At 51.1% G+C, this 21,193-nt stretch overlaps 1 protein-coding gene across 2 annotated transcripts in view; it reads right to left on the reverse strand.

Moving 5' to 3' along the window:
* The window catches only part of DNAJB5 (DnaJ heat shock protein family (Hsp40) member B5), a 43,094-nt gene extending 36,476 nt beyond the window's left edge, over window positions 1–6,618 (reverse strand). For both annotated transcript variants that reach the window (XM_063957557.1, XM_063957556.1), the window contains exon 1: window positions 6,499–6,618. The gene's annotated coding sequence lies outside the window, so the exon portion shown is untranslated. The remainder of the gene's footprint in view (window positions 1–6,498) is intronic.
* Between the last annotated feature and the right edge of the window lie 14,575 nt (window positions 6,619–21,193).

Consider the following 21,193-nt stretch of genomic DNA (forward strand, 5'->3'; position numbering starts at 1 on the left):
TATATATAAATCACAAATGAATTACACTTTAAGTTCAGTGCTTGAGACAGCCAGTTAATCTTCATTCCAGATGTGGAAATTACAAGTTACGCAGCACTAAGCTCGTTTACCCAGGAGAGTCACATATGGAAGAACAATATTCACATCATTAATCCAGTAACTGGACTGGGATTGCAGGGGGGAGACTGATGTGGGAACCCACCAGCGCTGTAGGCAGGGAGTGGAGGGGTTACAGTTCCAGAGCACTCCCGGTCTTTGTGCTGGAGACACTCTGTTCTAGCGGAGCAGCGTGTGGGAGGCTGTACTGTATTGTTGAAATGCTTTCTCCGGGGGAACATAGGCTGCTATCACACAGATCGTTCTGTGTAGAACCTAATTGCACAAAGAGAAACCTCCTCTTACAGCAATTCTTCTGTATAGATGTATCCGGCTGGAGACAATCGCAGTCATTCACTTCTGAATATCAACTTAAAGTGCACCTGGCAGTAAGACTTTCATTACCCCAATACCGTAGGGTCTAGCGCCATCCGAGGCATGAGGCAAGAAGTGCCTCAGTGATGCCATTGCGCCATTACATTGATATCAGTTACAGCTGAGACAAGACCAATCAGAGAGCACACGGTCATCTGCTGACCTGACAGTGCACATTTTGTTTCGGGTGCACCAATGCTATGTACTAACCCCCAGCCCACATGCACCAGATACAGGAAGCATATATCACTATCACTGCACCATACACACTATTTAGGTGTGCGTGAGCTGCACGCTGTCTCTTTTGTTGTTGCTGCCAAACAGTTCTGCTCACTCAGAAATCACGTAGAGGTTGCTCACTGCATGTTGACATATTTCTATCAGTTCATCCCACCTGATAAATGAAGCGGAAATGGATGCTATGGCAGGATATCATTCCTAGGTGTATGTATTGCAATAAGTACAAGCACAATATGCCAGCGGGAATCACCATCACATCTGGGCACTTCTGCAATACGCCGATTGCCCCTTTAGGCTATATAACATACTGCGGTGCTTTCATAGACACCCGTGGCCAGAGATGAACCACTCTACCTTAGCTATACACTGCTAAACCCTGCAGGATTATAAAAAAAAAAAAAAAAAACACACACACAACGTTAAAGTTGCAGCATGCCACACAGAAGTCAAAGTAACCTGAGGGTGGAAAACTCTAATTGACCAGTGACATGAGCAGCTGATAGCGCTGTCTGGCTGTAGTGTCACCACCAATAACATATCTTTCCAGCATTAGTACCAGGTAGTAATAGAAACCCTGTACTCCGAGGCTCTATATCTGCCCGGCAACCGCAGCGCAGGAATAACCCCACATTAACCCACTTTATTGTCTTATTTGGCAAGAAATTGTCAGTACTGGGAAGCTGGGCGCACCTCCTCCTCCTCCCAGCAGCTGACAGCCCAGCTCCAGCATCTTGGGTAATTCCAGGAATTTCTCTCCCATGTGTCAGCCGGCTGGGAGAAACTAGTTCTGTACAGTACTTAACTCACGCTCTCGTTAGGCGGCTATTAATAACACGTCAGGGAAATCATCAGCGCTTTACACCACCTCCCTAATGGTCGCAGGCGGCCCGCTATGTAATGCGCTTATATCACAGCGTGCCAATGTTCTGCATTCGAAGAACCCATATTATTATTAGCGCCGTGAATCAGGGAGCGTGACTTATTTGAAGCGCCGTATACACGGCTGGAAAATCGTGCAGTGTCTGGTGTGAGAGACAATGAGAGCCTTACAGTGCCCCCCACCCCACCCATCACCCTAATTGCAAACACTCCTCAATGGTCACTCTTCTTCCACACCACAGCCCTGGCCATTCCCTCACCAGCATAAGCCCAGTTCTGAATGCACAACTAGAGACTCCTAACCACAGAACAATGATAGACACTGGCGTGTCTCTGTATAATTTACACCCCAGTCATCGCTGTAATAAGCGCACGAGCCGGCTGCCGCCTGTGATTATATCCTAAGAAGGGAAAACCGGAAGGATGAGAATCCTGCTATATGCAGAAAGTGACAGGTACCCGCTGTGAGTCACACATGTGTGTCTATGTGCTGGCACTGCCTACTACAAGCTGTCTGACGCCGAGCCAACGTGAATGCAAATGCTGCAACCCGCTCATCCAGAACGCTGCGATAAGCGGAGCCAATAACGGACAGGGGGGCAGATGTATTAAGCCTGGTGAAGTGATAAGTGCAAGGTGATAACGCACCAACCAGTCATTACGGGTTTGAAAAATGACAGTTAGGAGCTGATTGGCTGGTGCATTATCACCTTGCACTTATCACTGCTTTATCACGTCTCCAGGCTTAATACAGCTGCCCCATTGTACCCTTCTTCAGGCTATCATTATATATACACCTGAGAGTCGGCCAGCAGATTGTTCTAGAGACGCAGGGAAGAGGTGACGATAGTGCCAGTGGTAATTATTATAGGCGCGTGTTGTTATTTGTCCAGATAAGTTTTAAAGACCTTATGTAAGCAGTCACTGGGCACCGCTGGGTGCAGCTGGATCCGGGTATTGGGACAAGAAGCAGTTAGCTTCCCGACGGATGGGATCCTGGTGGTCAATATACCGACGCCAGGATCCCAAAGGGGGACGCAATGCCGGTGTCTACATACATTACCGACAGCCAGCATCCCAATCGTCCTCACAGCGGGACTCGCTGGCCTCCTGCCGTATGGGGGGGGGGGGGGGGGGGGGTGTAGATTTAGGCAGGAGAAGGGGGGTTTAGAGCTAGGGAGCAGGGATGGGAAGATTAGTTTTAGGGACCAGGGAGGGAAGGTTAGGCACTTAGAGGGGAAGGTTAGGGTTAAGGGCCGGGGAGGGAGGGTTAGGCACTTAGAGGGGAAGGTTAGGTTTAGGCAGCGGGGAAGGGAAGGTTAGGGACCGGGGAGGGAGGGTTAGGCACTTGGAGGGGAAGGTTAGGTTTAGGCAGCGGAGAAGGGAAGGTTAGGGACCAGGGAGGGAGGGTTAGGCACTTGGAGGGGAAGGTTAGGTTTAGGCAGCGGGGAAGGGAGGGATAGGCACTTGGAGGGGAAGACTAGGTTTAGGGAGCGGGGAAGGGAAGGTTAGGGACCAGAGAGGGAGGGTTAGGCACTTAGAGGGGAAGGTTTGGTTTAGGCAGCGGGGAAGGGAAGGTTTGGGACCAGGGAGGGAGGGTTAGGCACTTAGAGGGAAAGGTTAGGTTTAGGCAGCGGGGAAGGGAAGGTTAGGGACCGGGGAGGGTGGGTTAGGCACTTGGAGGGGAAGGTTAGGTTTAGGCAGCGGGGAAGGGAAGGTTAGGGACCGGGGAGGGTGGGTTAGGCACTTGGAGGGGGAGGTTAGGTTTAGGCAGCGGGGAAGGGAGGGATAGGGTTGGGTTGGTACCAAGCTGGGAGGATTAGGGTTAGGCACCCCCAAGGGAGGGTTAGGGTAGGGAAAAGATGAGGGATAGGGGTCTTATTGGGAAGCTGTCCGGGTTCTGATGGACGGGATAACACTGTCGGTATTCCGACAGCCGGCATTCCATCCATCAGCAAATCATACTGATCCCATTGGGACAGAGATGCACCAATGGATAAGGGGGACCCCCAACCCCTTGCACCGGCAGGTGAGGGGGTACCATCACATTGCGTCACCCCACTTATGGAGCTAAAGGTAACGCTGGCCATGGTCCTGGCTAATGAAAGATCAAATTGGGGGGGGGGGGGGGGGGGGGGGGGGGGCAATACACTGATCTCTTGTGACTAGAGCAGATGATAACAGGTGAAAGTGCTAATGAAGACTAACAAGTCACCCCGGAATCCAGGGCAATATGTACAGGACCTGGGGTGTAAGAGCCTGGAGGTCACCGCTGTACATCAGTGTGCAATCCACCCTCCACAACCAGCCGCAGCCCAGATACGGTATCTTGTAGGCTATATGAAGAGTATAGTGTGATACAGGCTTAGGTAGCCCGTGGCTATCTGTCCAGCGGCTCCAGATCCCAAACTCTGAATCATCATGAACGTCCTATAAGAAAAACATCAGCTCTCAGGGCTGCAATCTAGTAGGTGGGGGGAGGGAAGTACATTCCAAGGCTGGATATAGGACCCAGCAGCCTCTCACCCCCAGCCTGTAATGCCGGGAAGTACAAGAGGCTCTGTGTGTATATCTTCCTGGGCCGAGCGACTGTGCGTGTCGCAGCGTATGACACCGAGGGACCTGCACACGAATGCAATCACTTGTGTCAGGTGTCACTGGCCCTTGCACGTTCCACATGCCACCTTCAATCTGGACGGCACCGGGAGACAGGATGGATGGGAGCGTGAATGGAAAGACAGACTGCCTGGCCACGTCTCCTGTAAAACAGCTGGCGGAACAGCCAGGTAACGGGTGCCACGGCCCACAAACCGGAACGTGCAGGGTTAACCAGAACCCAGCAGCACCAGAGCATTACATCACCGCCCACAGCCCCTGCGTCCCGTCTTTGTCCCGCTTTCCTCCATCTGTAATTAGAAGGGTGAAGTCAGAGAAGAGGGCTCGGTGGCTGTGTAACATTTTCCATGTACTCTGGGAAATTCACAATCTGTCCCCGGACTGAAACGCCCAATAAGAGAGCGGGGAATGGGCTCCGCCTGCTGGGCACCATGGCAGCAGTTGCACATTCTCCATCAATGAAGCAGCTCCTGCCTTGGTGAGATCCCGGTCACGTTACCAGGCGTGAACTCCATGGTGAGGACACAGCGGAGAAGCAGCGAGACAAGCGGCGTGCCCCCATGTAGGGGTTACACCTGAGCAGGCACAGGGCAGAGGTGACCACTGTGCTGCTGCAACAACGCTGCTGAAAAGCACGGCCAAGAAACAAGGCGCACACCAGAAAGATCCCACAGACAGGGAGCTGCAGCTGTGCCGAGGCTTTGTTCCAATTCACACATAAAGCACAATGAGGACTCACGTGCCACCATCAGAGCTGGCTGCTAACCCTACGTATCCCGAGACTGCACAGCAGCGAACTGAACACGGGAGAATACGCCAGGCACACCGTGCGACCCCTGGGGCTGATAGGGCTCTATGCCACACAGAACCCGATCGCCTCACATCATTACACGTCCTATGCATTATCATTATCACCCAACGGGCACAAGAAGCAACAGTGGGCAGACTGCACCTGGCATATATAGATGTGCAATGGAGACCCAGGGGGAAAATGACACCCAACATGTAAGGGTGGATGGGGCAGCAGCACTGACAGATGGGTGGTGGGGGGCACACAGGGGAGGGTACAGATCATGGTGATGCGGGGTAGTAGTACACAATGAGGTAGGTACAGCAACAGGGGGGGCACAGATCAAGGGGTGATACGTGGGGGGGGCAGATCTTTGTAGGAGGTGATACACAATGAGCTGGATTCGATATAGTGGGGGTCTTCAAAAGGGCGATCATATAATGATAATGTGAGGGGTCATATCATGGGGGGGTGAACGCAATGGGACTGGTCATTGTGTGAGGCGATACACTATAGGGGGGCAATATACAATAAAGGGGTGGTCAGATCATGTTGGGGCGTCATCTAAGATGGACAGTATCCTGTGACAGGCAGGAGTAAGGGGATGGTACTATTCCCCTGTAACTGGCAGAAGTGAGGAGGGGGTGATGCCCTCTGGTACCCGTTCTCTATTATTGGCAGGAGTGGTGGTTGGGGGGGGGGGGTCCTCTGGTACTAGTCCCCTGGAACTGGCTGAAGTGAGATGGGGTAAAGCCCCCTGATACTTGTTTCATGTGTCTGGCAGGAGTGGGGTGGGTTCTAGTGACAGCATTGCAACAGACCATACAGGAGGGCAACAGTGGGCACTACACAGGGCACCTGGAGACCACACTCAGGGGAGGAGGGCACCTGAGGAGACCACACTCAGGGGAGGAGGGCACCTGAGGAGACCACACTCAGGGGAGGAGGGCACCACACTCAGGGGAGGAGGGCACCTGGACACCACACTCAGGGGAGGAGGGCAGCAGTGGGCGCTATACAGGGGAGGAGGGCACCTGGAGACCACACTCAGGGGAGGAGGGCACCTGGAGACCACACTCAGGGGAGGAGGGCACCACACTCAGGGGAGGAGGGCAGCAGTGGGCGCTATACAGGGGAGGAGGGCACCTGGAGACCACACTCAGGGGAGGAGGGCACCTGAGGAGACCACACTCAGGGGAGGAGGGCACCTGAGGAGACCACACTCAGGGGAGGAGGGCACCTGAGGAGACCACACTCAGGGGAGGAGGGCACCACACTCAGGGGAGGAGGGCACCTGGACACCACACTCAGGGGAGGAGGGCAGCAGTGGGCGCTATACAGGGGAGGAGGGCACCTGGAGACCACACTCAGGGGAGGAGGGCACCTGGAGACCACACTCAGGGGAGGAGGGCACCTGAGGAGACAGTGTGACACACACCTGGGGAATACAGTATGGGTACTGGGAGCAGGGGACACGCATGCGCAGAGCGCCGCTCTCTTACCCGTCCGCCGCCCGCACGGCTGCTGCAGCTGCTTCCTCAGCGACTGACTGACTGATTCTATCTACTGCACTCTGCGAAAGCCGGCAACTAGCGGCAGCCGCTGTGACGTCACGGGGAACCCACCCCCGCAAACTGTCATACAGTCCCGGCGACGTTCCCTATTGGCTGCACGTTGGCCGAACTCACCAATCAGCCCTCGCCCACTCCAGCTGTCACTCAGTACGAGGGGGCGGGGCGATAACACGCTTTATTCAGTTAGTGTTATACGCGCTCGCTGTAGCTGCTGCGGATTGGCTGCCGCCTGCTGGCTGTCTGATTGGGCGCGGCGCCGGGGAACGTTCTGGAGACAGGAGACGTCACACCGCCGGATAGGTACACACATGGGCATCACCGTGTACTGTAGTAGCGTCCCGCCACGCCCACTGCTCACACACGTGACACATTCTACTCATCATCAACATTATCCTGCTTATCATAATTATCCTGCTCATCATCATCATTATCTTGCTTATCATCATTATCCTGCTTATCATTATTCTTCTTATCCTCATCATCATAATCCAGTTTATCATCCTCATCATCATTATCCTGCTTATCATTATCCTCCATATCATCATTATCCATCGTATCATCAACATTATCCTGCTTATCATCATTATCCTGCTTATCATCATCATCATCATCATTATCCTGCTCATCATCATCATCATTATTCTGCATATCATCGTAATCATTATCCTGCTCATCATCATCATCATCATCATCATCATCATTATCCTGCTTATCTCATTATCATTATCCTGCATATCATCATTATCCAGTTTATCATCCTCATCATCATTATCCTGCTTATCATCATCATCATCATTATCCTGCTTATCATCATCATTGTCTTGCTTACCATCATCATTAGGCTGCTCATCATCATCATTAGCCTGCATAGCATCATAATCCAGTTTATCATCCTCATCATCATTATCCTGCTTATCATTATCCTCCATATCATCATTGTCCATTGTATCATTATCATTATCCTGCTTATCCTCATCATCATTATCCTGCTTATCATCATCATTATCCAGCTTATCATCATTATCCTACTTATCATCATCATTATCCTGATTATCCTCATCATTATCCTGCTTTTCATCATTATCCAGCTTATCGTCCTCATCATCATTATCCTGCTTATCATTATCCTCCATATGATCATTATCCTGGTTATCTTCATCATAATTACCCTGCTTATCATCATCATCATCATCATCATTATCCTCATCATCATTATCCTGCTTATCATCCTCCTCTTCCACACTCTCATTTTCCCCTTCTGCCTCATCATCATTATCCTGCTTATAATCTCTCTCACTCTCGTTTTCCTTATCATCCTGCTTATCATCACCCTCCTCACCATTATTCTCATCCTCACTCTCCTTCTCTTTATCATCATTATCCTGCTTATCATCCTTATCATCATTATCCTGCTTACCATCACCCTCAATCATCATCCTCCTCACCATCATTCTCATACTCCTTATCATCATTATCCTCTTCACCATCATTCTCATCCACATCATCATGCTCATTCTCCTTATCCATCATCATTATCTTGCTTATCAACATCCTCATCATTATTATCCTGCTATTATCATACACATCATCATTATCATTATCCTGATTATTATAATTGTCATTATCCTGCTTACCATCACCCTCAATCATCATCATCATCATCATCCTACTCACCCTCATTTCCCTCCTCCTTATCATTGTTCTGTTTATCATCCTCATCATCATTACCCTGCTTATCATCACCCTCAATCATCATTCTCACCTTCATTCTAATCCTTCTCCTCCTCCTCCTCCTCATCATCATCATTATCCTGATTATTATCCTCCTCCTCATCATCAGTCTCCTACTTATCATTATCATGCTTTTCATCCCCATCATCATTGTCATCGTCATCATTGTGCTCATCATTCTGCTACTCATCATTAGCCTGTTTATCATCATCATCATCCTTCCCATCATTCTCATCCTCCTTTTCATCACCATTCTCCTTGCCATCATTCTAATCCTCATCATCATTATCCTGCTCCTCATCCTCTTCAACATCATTCTGCTCATCATCATTGTATTGCTTATCATTATATTGCATATCGTGATCATCAGTCTCATCCTCCTCCTTTTCATCATGATCCTCCTCATTCTTCATACCATCCTTCTCATCATCATTATCCTGCTTATCATCATCCACCTCACCATCATTCTCATCCTCCTCATCATAATTATCCTGCTCATCATCCTCATCATCATTCTTATCATCAATATCCTGCTCATCCTCCTCCTCACCATCATTCTCATCCTTATCATCCTCACCATCATTCTCTTCCTCATTATCATCCTCTTCATCGTCAGTATCCTGCTCATCATCCTCCTCATCATCATTCTCCTCCTCCTTATTATAAGTCTCATCCTCCTCATCATCATTCTCCTCCTCCTTATTATAAGTCTCATCCTCCTCATCATCAATATCCTGCTCAACATCCTCCTCACCATCATTCTCATCCTCCTCACCATCATTCTCTTCCTCCCCACCATCATTCTCTTCCTCCTTATTATCATTCTCATCCTCCTCATCATAATTATCCTGTTTATAATCCCCATTATCAGTATCCTGCTCAACATCATTCTCATCCTCATCATTCTCACCATCATTCTCTTCCTCATTATCATCCTCATCATCATTAGCCTGCTCATCATCTTCATCATTCTCATCCTCCTCCTCATCATTCTCCTACTCATCATTATACTGCTTGCTTATCATCGTCATCCTTCTCATTTTCCTCATTTTCATCATGATCCTCATCATTCTCCTTGCCATTATTCTGCTCATCATCATCTTCACATTCATTACCATCCTTCTCATCATCATTCTCCTACTCATCATTAGCTTGCATATTATCATCCTCCTCCTATTCATCATGATCCTCATTCTTCTCACCATCCTTCTTATCATCATTACCCTGTTTATCATCATTCACCTCACCATCATTTTCATCCTCCTCTTCATCATCCTTCTCATCATCCTTATCATGCTTATCATCCTCCTCGCCATCATTCTCATCATCAGTATCCTCACCATCATTCTCTTCCTCATTATTATTATTCTCCTCCTCCTCACCATCATTGTCCTGCTTATCTTCCTCCTTATCCTGCTCATCATCATACTCTTCATCATTCTTCTCATCATCATTCTCATCCTTTCCTCCTCATCTTCCTCATCATTCTCATCCTCCTCCTCATTATTATCCTTCTTATCATCATCCACATTCTCAAGCTCATCATCATCATCATCATCATCATCCTGCTCATTCTCCTACTGATCATTCTCACCATCATTCTCATCCTCCTCCTAACGTTCTTCTCATCATCATCATCATCATCATCCTCATCATTATATTTATCTCCTGCTCATTCTCCTCATCATCATCATCATCACCTCCTCCTCATCATCATTATCCTCCTCAACATCTTCATTATTCTCCTCATCTTCCTCATCATTCTCACCATCATTCTCATCCTCATTATCATCATTATCCTGCTTATCATCATCCATCGGCTTCCGATGTCCAGCCATAGTGTTTTTGAAAGGAAGTCATAGGGGTACATTTTTATGGAATGGGTAGGATGTTTTCAACACTTTCTTTTGCCTCAAAGTAACCTCTCCTCTTGTACAAAGCGTTCTTCAAGTGGATACCCCAAAAATAATTGGGAGAAAAAGTGCAACAATAGTGTATACAGTAATGGTATTGGAGTGACAGGAAAATGTAACAACTCACCCTTGGCTGGTGATAGGCAGGCATTGGACAAACTTGCACCTCTGTCCTACGGTGGTTGCTGGGGCAGCGTTGCTTTCACTCTGTAAGGCGAGAATTGGTGCCGCCATGTTGCAGATCAATCGGAAGCCAAGAAGCCGTGTCTTATAATATACAATATAGGGTGCTGACCCTTAAGAGGATGTAAATGCGCCTTGGACGTATATTTAATAACCCAATGTCCGTTCGTATTAGAATGCTCCAAAAAGTAATAAGAATATAGAAGATGTCCAATTAATAACCACCCATAATTTTGATGTTAAAACAATGATGCATTTCTTGTAATGCCGTAAATAAAAATGATATATAACAGGAAAAAAAAAAAACTTGAAAGCGAATGGTCACTAAGCATAAACAATATAGAGAAGAGGTACTGTAGGCGGATGATACAGCAACGCGTTTCACAGAACCAGCGTCTGCTTCCTCAGGGGTAAATGTAGCAGCCTGCGGCGGGTGTGGTTCGTTTTATCGACAGTATCTAGGTCGACAATGTTTAGGTCGACCACTATAGGTCGACAGTCACTAGGTCGACATGGATGGAAGGTCGACAGGGTTTCTAGCTCGACATGTGCTAGGTCGACAGGTCTAAAGGTCGACACGAGGAATTTTAATTTTTTTTTTGTGTCGTTTTCTTCGTAGAGTGACCGGGATCCCAAATTAGTGCACCGCGTCCCCTCGCATGGCTCGCTTCGCTCGCCATGCTTCGCTCGGCACACTTTACCGTTCCAATAGTAGTCCACGTGGATCGTTAAGTATGAAAAAATCCAAAAAAAGAAAAAAAATTGAAAAACTCATGTCGACCTTTAGACCTGTCGACCTAGCACATGTCGACCTAAAACCCTGTCGACCTTCCATCCATGTCGACCTAGTGACTGTCGACCTATAGTGGTCGGCCTAAACATTGTCGACCTAGACATTGTCGATCTTCAGACCGTATCCCGCCTGCGGCTTGCAGGCTTCATCCCAGCCAGTCTACCAAATGTTTTAAAGAGGCAATCACTTCAAACATCAGGGCGGGTATTCATAGGGTGTGTTAGGGGCGGAATTAAGCTCGGTGACCCTAGTGCCAGGGTAAGAAAATGAAAACATTGCCAGACTCCCTGCCATCGATGGTGGAGAACCATCAGATCTCTGCCATCAATAGTAAACCATGGATGGTTATTAACCATAGATGGACAACCCTACATGTGGCGATACGCTTATCTGCCAGGCCCGTTGCCGGATGTCCTCAGTCGTGCGCTATAATGAGATCTTGCGGTTGCACAACGGGCGCACAGGAACATTCCGTATTGCGGGCCTCAGTCATCTTAAGTTGCAAAATCACAGATCGGCAGTGCGCGTGCGTGACTCGCGATTTGCGATCACATCCTGCCGGGATGCGATCACAGGTTGATTGACAGGCGGCGGCCGTTTGTGGGCGTACATAAGGTGTTTGCGGGGAGTGGTTGAGAAAACGTATGCATGTCATGGATGATTTTGGGGCCTGCATCTGACGCCAGCTGCGATTACTGCAACTTAAAACATGGCGCCCGTTGCGGCTGCATTCTGGTTATTCTGAGTAGCCCTGGGTCAACAGTGATTGTCGATCGTGCTCGTTTTTTTACGATGCATTCGCATTTCTGCGGCTGCAATCGCAGAATTGCGAACACTTCGGTGGGCTTGTCCTGTGCTCAGGGCGGCACATGATATATGGATACATTCTATGCAGTATCTGGAGGGGTTAATGAGTCCTGTTCCTGAGTGTAAGCACGTATTCCACACAGGGAAAGGTTTATGTAATCCAGTGATGTCAGACTTAATGCAGTAGCCCCCACAACAGTGGGATGTCACACGTGGGCTTCACTCCGCTTGTCAACTAGATAAACAATCCTTTTATTAAAAGACTGGATGTGTGACATCTCCGCACGCGGTGACCTTCATTCCGGGGTTGGTGACGAGGCCACGGTGTGTGTCAGCTGAGTGGGCAAATGCTGCACGTCTCCATGGCAACGTACAAGCGCTGGCGTCATTTTACTAATCCCTGTATACTGTCTGTGCTGGAAGCAGATAAACAGAGGGGCCCCTGTATATTGCAGCCTATCCCCATAGCAGGCGGGGGGGGGCCCCTGTATACTGCAGCCTATGGGGGAGCAGGCGGGGGGGGGGGGGGCTGTATACTGCAGCCTATGGGGGAGCAGGCGGGGGTGGGGGCCTGTATACTGCAGCCTATGGGGGAGCAGGCGGGGGGTACCTGTATACTGCAGCCTATGGGGGAGCAGGCGGGGGTGGGGGCCTGTATACTGCAGCCTATGGGGGAGCAGGCGGGGGGTCCCTGTATACTGCAGCCTATGGGAGAGCAGGCAGGGGTCCCTGTATACTGCAGCCTACGGGGGAGCAGGCAGGGGGTCCCTGTATACTGCAGCCTACGGGGGAGCAGGCGGGGGGGGGGGGTCCCTGTATACTGCAGCCTACGGGGGAGCAGGCGGGGGGGGTCCCTGTATACTGCAGCCTACGGGGGAGCAGGCGGGGGGGGTCCCTGTATACTGCAGCCTACGGGGGAGCAGGCAGGGGGGCCTGTATACTGCAGCCTACGGGGGAGCAGGCAGGGGGGTCCCTTTATACTGCAGCCTATGGGGGAGCAGGCGGGGGGGGGCCTGTATACTGCAGCCTACGGGGGAGCAGGCAGGGGGGACGCTTGTGTCTGTAGTTGTGGTAAATATATACATTTCCTTATAATGACATGATTCAAATTAAGTCCAAGTTAATTAACACGAAGGCTTGGAGAGTGTACGAGGAAGGGGGATTGTTTTCAGGTTATTTTAAATTATGAGAAGATTAAAGATGGCTATCAAATGGTCCACCATCGATGGTGCTATCAGTGTTTTGTACCAATGGCAATAATTAATCTATGATAAATCTCTACCATCAATGGCAAAGAACCATTGGACATCCGCCACCGACAAAACCATCAACCATCTTGGCAAACCAAGAAAAGTAACCCAGACGCGCTGTCACAGCTGCCAGTAGGGATTGTCAGTCCCTAGAAAATGTTTTAAAAAGAAGGTATGAACTGGCGCTATATGTTTCTCCAATGATAATAAATGACTGTGGATCAATTTCAATAAAATAACATATAATTTATTACCTAAACATCACATGCTAAAAAAATCAAAAGCATAAAATACAAATGTGAACATGAAGTTAAGGGCATATATGGAGCTGAGAATAAATTGGTAATGGCTGCTTTTAAGTGTCCATAAAGGATCCCGGACTGAAAACAATATGCAGAGTTCCCTGGGGAAAAGAGATTGAATACAGCTGGTGTTACCCGTGACGACGGAGACTTCCAGAGGTTTGAGGATTGCCAGCAAGCAAGCTGTGCCGTTTATGCAGACACTGGGTCTCTACAATCGGTGCTGTATAAATGAAGTCCCTCAGAGTTCAAATGGTAGATTTTTAAAAAGTCCATATCTGGATCCGTTTAGAGAATGGTGCACTTGTAGTAGTAGCAGCTTGAACACTTAACGCGTTTCCCTAGGCTCGGTCACCTAGCTTCATCAGAAGAAGGTACTTTGGGGGTCATTCCGAGTTGTTCGCTCGGTAAATTTCATCGCATTGCAGCGATTTTCCGCTTAGTGCGCATGCGCAATGTTCGCACTGCGACTGCGCCAAGTAAATTTGCTATGAAGTTAGGAATTTTACTCACGGCTTTTTCTTCGTTCAGGCGATCGTAATGTGATTGACAGGAAGTGGGTGTTTCTGGGCGGAAACAGGCCGTTTTATGGGAGTGTTTGAAAAAACGCTACCGTTTCTGGGAAAAACGCGGGAGTGGCTGGAGAAACGGAGGAGTGGCTGGGCGAACGCTGGGTGTGTTTGTGACGTCAAACCAGGAACGACAAGCTCTGAACTGATCGCAGATGCCGAGTAAGTCTGGAGCTACTCAGAAACTGCACAGAGATGTCTTTTCGCAATATTGCGAATCTTTCGTTCGCAATTTTACTATGCTAAGATTCACTCCCAGTAGGCGTAGGCTTAGCGTGTGCAAAGCTGCTAAAAACGGCTTGCGAGCGAACAACTCGGAATGACCCCCTTTATACAGCACCGATTGGAGAGACCCAGTGTCTGCATAAACGGCACAGCTTGCTTGCTGGCAATCCTCAAACCTCTGGAAGTCTCCGTCGTCACGGGTAACACCAGCTGTATTCAATCTCTTTTCCCCAGGGAACTCTGCATATTGTTTTCAGTCCGGGATCCTTTATGGACACTTAAAAGCAGCCATTACCAATTTATTCTCAGCTCCATATATGCCCTTAACTTCACGTTCACATTTGTATTTTATGCTTTTGATTTTTTTAGCATGTGATGTTTAGGTAATAAATTATATGTTATTTTATTGAAATTGATCCACAGTCATTTATTATCATTGGAGACACATATAGCGCCAGTTCATACCTTCTTTTTAAACCATCTTGGCAAACCTGATTCAGAGGTAACGCAAACTGCACCGCCGCTGCAGCCTTGGGCCTGATTCAGAGGTAACGCAAACTGCACCACCGCTGCAACCTTGGGCCTGATTCAGAGGTAACGCAAACTGCACCGCCGCTGCAACCTTGGGCCTGATTCAGAGGTAACGCAAACTGCACCGACGCTGCAACCTTGGGCCTGATTCAGAGGTAACGCAAACTGCACCGCCGCTGCAACCTTGGGCCTGATTCAGAGGTAACGCAAACTGCACCGCCGCTGCAACCTTGGGCCTGATTCAGAGGTAACACAAACTGCACCGCCGCTGCAACCTTGTGCCTGATTCAGAGGTAACGCAAACTGCACCGCCGCTGCAACCTTGGGCCTGATTCAGAGGTAACGCAAACTGCACCGCCGCTGCAACCTTGGGCCTGATTCAGAGGTAACACAAACTGCACCGCCGCTGCGACCTTGGGCCTGATTCAGAGGTAACACAAACTGCACCGCCGCTGCAACCTTGGGCCTGATTCAGAGGTAACGCAAACTGCACCGCCGCTGCAACCTTGGGCCTGATTCAGAGGTAACACAAACTGCACCGCCGCTGCGACCTTGGGCCTGATTCAGAGGTAACGCAAATTGCACCGCCGCTGCGACCTTGGGCCTGATTCAGAGGTAACGCAAACTGCACCGCCGCTGCGACCTTGGGCCTGATTCAGAAGTAACGCAAACTGCACCGCCGCTGCAACCTTGGGCCTGATTCAGAGGTAACGCAAACTGCACCGCCGCTGCAACCTTGGGCCTGATTCAGAAGTAACGCAAACTGCACCGCCGCTGCAACCTTGGGCCTGATTCAGAGGTAACGCAAACTGCACCGCCGCTGCAACCTTGGGCCTGATTCAGAAGTAACGCAAACTGCACCGCCGCTGCGATCTTGGGCCTGATTCAGAGGTAACGCAAACTGCACCGCCGCTGCAACCTTGGGCCTGATTCAGAGGTAACGCAAACTGCACCGCCGCTGCAACCTTGGGCCTGATTCAGAGGTAACGCAAACTGCACCGCCGCTGCAACCTTGGGCCTGATTCAGAGGTAACACAAACTGCACCGCCGCTGCAACCTTGGGCCTGATTCAGAGGTAACACAAACTGCACCGCCGCTACAACCTTGGGCCTGATTCAGAGGTAACACAAACTGCACCACCGCTGCAACCTTGGGCCTGATTCAGAGGTAACGCAAACTGCACCACCGCTGCAACCTTGGGCCTGATTCAGAGGTAATACAAACTGCACCGCCGCTGCAACCTTGGGCCTGATTCAGAGGTAACACAAACTGCACCGCCGCTACAACCTTGGGCCTGATTCAGAGGTAACACAAACTGCACCGCCGCTGCAACCTTGGGCCTGATTCACAGGTAAGGCAAACTGCACCGCCGCTACAACCTTGGGCCTGATTCAGAGGTAACACAAACTGCACCGCCGCTGCAACCTTGGGCCTGATTCACAGGTAAGGCAAACTGCACCGCCGCTGCAACCTTGGGCCTGATTCAGAGGTAACACAAACTGCACCGCCGTTGCAACCTTGGGCCTGATTCAGAGGTAACACAAACTGCACCGCCGCTGCAACCTTGGGCCTGATTCAGAGGTAAGGCAAACTGCACCGCCGCTGCAACCTTGGGCCTGATTCAGAGGTAAGGCAAACTGCACCGCCGCTGCAACCTTGGGCCTGATTCAGAGGTAAGGCAAACTGCACCGCCGCTGCAACCTTGGGCCTGATTCAGAGGTAACGCAAACTGCACCGCCGCTACAACCTTGGGCCTGATTCAGAGGTAACACAAACTGCACCGCCGCTGCAACCTTGGGCCTGATTCAGAGGTAACACAAACTGCACCGCCGCTGCAACCTTGGGCCTGATTCAGAGGTAACACAAACTGCACCGCCGCTGCAACCTTGGGCTTGATTCAGAGGTAACACAAACTGCACCGCCGCTGCAACCTTGGGCCTGATTCACAGGTAAGGCAAACTGCACCGCCGCTGCAACCTTGGGCCTGATTCAGAGGTAAGGCAAACTGCACCGCCGCTGCAACCTTGGGCCTGATTCAGAGGTAAGGCAAACTGCACCGCCGCTGCAACCTTGGGCCTGATTCAGAGGTAACACAAACTGCACCGCCGCTGCAACCTTGGGCCTGATTCAGAGGTAACGCAAACTGCACCGCCGCTGCAACCTTGGGCCTGATTCAGAGGTAACACAAACTGCACCGCCGCTGCAACCTTGGGCCTGATTCACAGGTAAGGCAAACTGCACCACTGCTGCAACCTTGGGCCTGATTCAGAGGTAACACAAACTGCACCGCCGCTGCAACCTTGGGCCTGATTCAGAGGTAACACAAACTGCACCGCCGCTGCGACCTTGGGCCTGATTCAGAGGTAACACAAACTGCACCGCCGCTGCAACCTTGGGCCTGATTCAGAGGTAACACAAACTGCACCACCGCTGCAACCTTGGGCCTGATTCAGAGGTAACACAAACTGCACCGCAGCTGCAACCTTGAGCCTGATTCAGAGGTAACACAAACTGCACCACCGCTGCAACCTTGGGCCTGATTCAGAGGTAACACAAACTGCACCGCCGCTGAAACCTTGGGCCTGATTCAGAGGTAACACAAACTGCACCGCCGCTGCAACCTTGGGCCTGATTCAGAGGTAACACAAACTGCACCGCCGCTGCAACCTTGGGCATGATTCAGAGGTAACACAAACTGCACCGCCGCTGCGACCTTGGGCCTGATTCAGAGGTAACACAAACTGCACCGCCGCTGCAACCTTGGGCCTGATTCAGAGGTAACACAAACTGCACCGCCGCTACAACCTTGGGCCTGATTCAGAGGTAACACAAACTGCACCGCAGCTGCAACCTTGGGCCTGATTCAGAGGTAACACAAACTGCACCACCGCTGCAACCTTGGGCCTGATTCAGAGGTAACACAAACTGCACCGCCGCTGCAACCTTGGGCTTGATTCAGAGGTAGCACAAACTGCACCGCCGCTGCAACCTTATGCCTGATTCAGAGGTAACACAAACTGCACCGCCGCTACAACCTTGGGCCTGATTCAGAGGTAACACAAACTGCACCGCCGCTGCAACCTTGGGCCTGATTCAGAGGTAACACAAACTGCACCGCCGCTGCAACCTTGGGCCTGATTCAGAGGTAACACAAACTGCACCGCCGCTGCAACCTTGGGCCTGATTCACAGGTAAGGCAAACTGCACCGCCGCTGCAACCTTGGGCTTGATTCAGAGGTAACACAAACTGCACCGCCGCTGCAACCTTGGGCCTGATTCACAGGTAAGGCAAACTGCACCGCCGCTGCAACCTTGGGCCTGATTCAGAGGTAAGGCAAACTGTACCGCCACTGCAACCTTGGGCCTGATTCAGAGGTAACACAAACTGCACCGCCGCTGCAACCTTGGGCCTGATTCAGAGGTAACACAAACTGCACCACCGCTGCAACCTTGGGCCTGATTCAGAGGTAACACAAACTGCACCGCAGCTGCAACCTTGGGCCTGATTCAGAGGTAACACAAACTGCACCGCCGCTGCAACCTTGGGCCTGATTCACAGGTAAGGCAAACTGCACCGCCGCTGCAACCTTGGGCTTGATTCAGAGGTAGCACAAACTGCACCGCCGCTGCAACCTTAGGCCTGATTCAGAGGTAACACAAACTGCACCGCCGCTACAACCTTGGGCCTGATTCAGAGGTAACACAAACTGCACCGCCGCTGCAACCTTGGGCCTGATTCACAGGTAAGGCAAACTGCACCGCCGCTGCAACCTTGGGCCTGATTCAGAGGTAACACAAACTGCACAGCCGCTGCAACCTTGGGCCTGATTCAGAGGTAACACAAACTGCACCGCCGCTGCAACCTTGGGCCTGATTCAGAGGTAACGCAAACTGCACCGCCGCTGCTACCTTGGGCCTGATTCAGAGGTAACGCACACTGCACCGCCGCTGCAACCTTGGGCCTGATTCAGAAGTAACGCAAACTGCACTGCCGCTGCAACCTTGGGCCTGATTCAGAGGTAACGCAAACTGCACCGCCGCTGCAACCTTGGGCCTGATTCAGAAGTAACGCAAACTGCACCGCCGCTGCATTCTTGGGCCTGATTCAGAGGTAACGCAAACTGCACCGCCGCTGCAACCTTGGGCCTGATTCAGAGGTAACACAAACTGCACCGCCGCTGCAACCTTGGGCCTGATTCACAGGTAAGGCAAACTGCACCGCCGCTGCAACCTTGGATCCGATTCAGAGGTAACACAAACTGCACCGCCGCTGCAACCTTGGGCCTGATTCAGAGGTAACACAAACTGCACCGCCGCTGCAACCTTGGTCCTGATTCACAGGTAAGGCAAACTGCACCGCTGCTGCAACCTTGGGCCTGATTCAGAGGTAACACAAACTGCACCGCCGCTGCAACCTTGGGCCTGATTCAGAGGTAACACAAACTTCACCACCGCTGCAACCTTGGGCCTGATTCAGAGGTAACACAAACTGCACCGCCGCTGCAACCTTGGGCCTGATTCAGAGGTAACACAAACTGCACCGCCGCTGCAACCTTGGGCCTGATTCAGAGGTAACACAAACTGCACCGCCGCTGCAACCTTGGGCCTGATTCAGAGGTAACACAAACTGCACCACCGCTGCAACCTTGGACCTGATTCAGAGGTAACACAAACTGCACCGCCGCTGCAACCTTGGGCCTGATTCAGAGGTAACGCAAACTGCACCGCCGCTGCTACCTTGGGCCTGATTCAGAGGTAACGCACACTGCACCGCCGCTGCAACCTTGGGCCTGATTCAGAAGTAACGCAAACTGCACTGCCGCTGCAACCTTGGGCCTGATTCAGAGGTAACGCAAACTGCACCGCCGCTGCAACCTTGGGCCTGATTCAGAAGTAACGCAAACTGCACCGCCGCTGCATTCTTGGACCTGATTCAGAGGTAACGCAAACTGCACCGCCGCTGCAACCTTGGGCCTGATTCAGAGGTAACACAAACTGCACCGCCGCTGCAACCTTGGGCCTGATTCAGAGGTAACACAAACTGCACCGCCGCTACAACCTTGGGCCTGATTCAGAGGTAACACAAACTGCACCACCGCTGCAACCTTGGGCCTGATTCAGAGGTAACGCAAACTGCACCACCGCTGCAACCTTGGGCCTGATTCAGAGGTAACACAAACTGCACCGCCGCTGCAACCTTGGGCCTGATTCAGAGGTAACACAAACTGCACCGCCGCTACAACCTTGGTCCTGATTCAGAGGTAACACAAACTGCACCGCCGCTGCAACCTTGGGCCTGATTCACAGGTAAGGCAAACTGCACCGCCGCTGCAACCTTGGGCCTGATTCAGAGGTAACACAAACTGCACCGCCGCTGCAACCTTGGGCCTGATTCAGAGGTAACACAAACTGCACCTCCGCTGCAACCTTGGGCCTGATTCAGAGGTAAGGCAAACTGCACCGCCGCTACAAGCTTGGGCCTGATTCAGAGGTAACACAAACTGCACCGCCGCTGCAACCTTGGGCCTGATTCACAGGTAAGGCAAACTGCACCGCCGCTGCAACCTTGGGCCTGATTCAGAGGTAACACAAACTGCACCGCCGCTGCAACCTTGGGCCTGATTCAGAGGTAACACAAACTGCACCGCCGCTGCAACCTTGGGCCTGATTCAGAGGTAAGGCAAACTGCACCGCCGCTGCAACCTTGGGCCTGATTCAGAGGTAAGGCAAACTGCACCGCCGCTGCAACCTTGGGCCTGATTCAGAGGTAAGGCAAACTGCACCGCCGCTGCAACCTTGGGCCTGATTCAGAGGTAACGCAAACTGCACCGCTGCTGCAACCTTGGGCCTGATTCAGAGGTAACACAAACTGCACCGCCGCTGCAACCTTGGGCCTGATTCAGAGGTAACACAAACTGCACCGCCGCTGCAACCTTGGGCCTGATTCAGAGGTAACACAAACTGCACCGCCGCTGCAACCTTGGGCCTGATTCAGAGGTAACGCAAACTGCACCGCCGCTGCAACCTTGGGCCTGATTCAGAGGTAAGGCAAACTGCACCGCCGCTGCAACCTTGGGCCTGATTCAGAGGTAAGGCAAACTGCACCGCCGCTGCAACCTTGGGCCTGATTCAGAGGTAACGCAAACTGCACCGCCGCTGCAACCTTGGGCCTGATTCAGAGGTAACACAAACTGCACCGCCGCTGCAACCTTGGGCCTGATTCAGAGGTAACACAAACTGCACCGCCGCTGCAACCTTGGGCCTGATTCAGAGGTAACACAAACTGCACCGCCGCTGCAACCTTGGGCCTGATTCACAG

This window comes from Pseudophryne corroboree, chromosome 1, assembly GCF_028390025.1.
Source record: "Pseudophryne corroboree isolate aPseCor3 chromosome 1, aPseCor3.hap2, whole genome shotgun sequence".
Taxonomy (NCBI): domain Eukaryota; kingdom Metazoa; phylum Chordata; class Amphibia; order Anura; family Myobatrachidae; genus Pseudophryne; species Pseudophryne corroboree.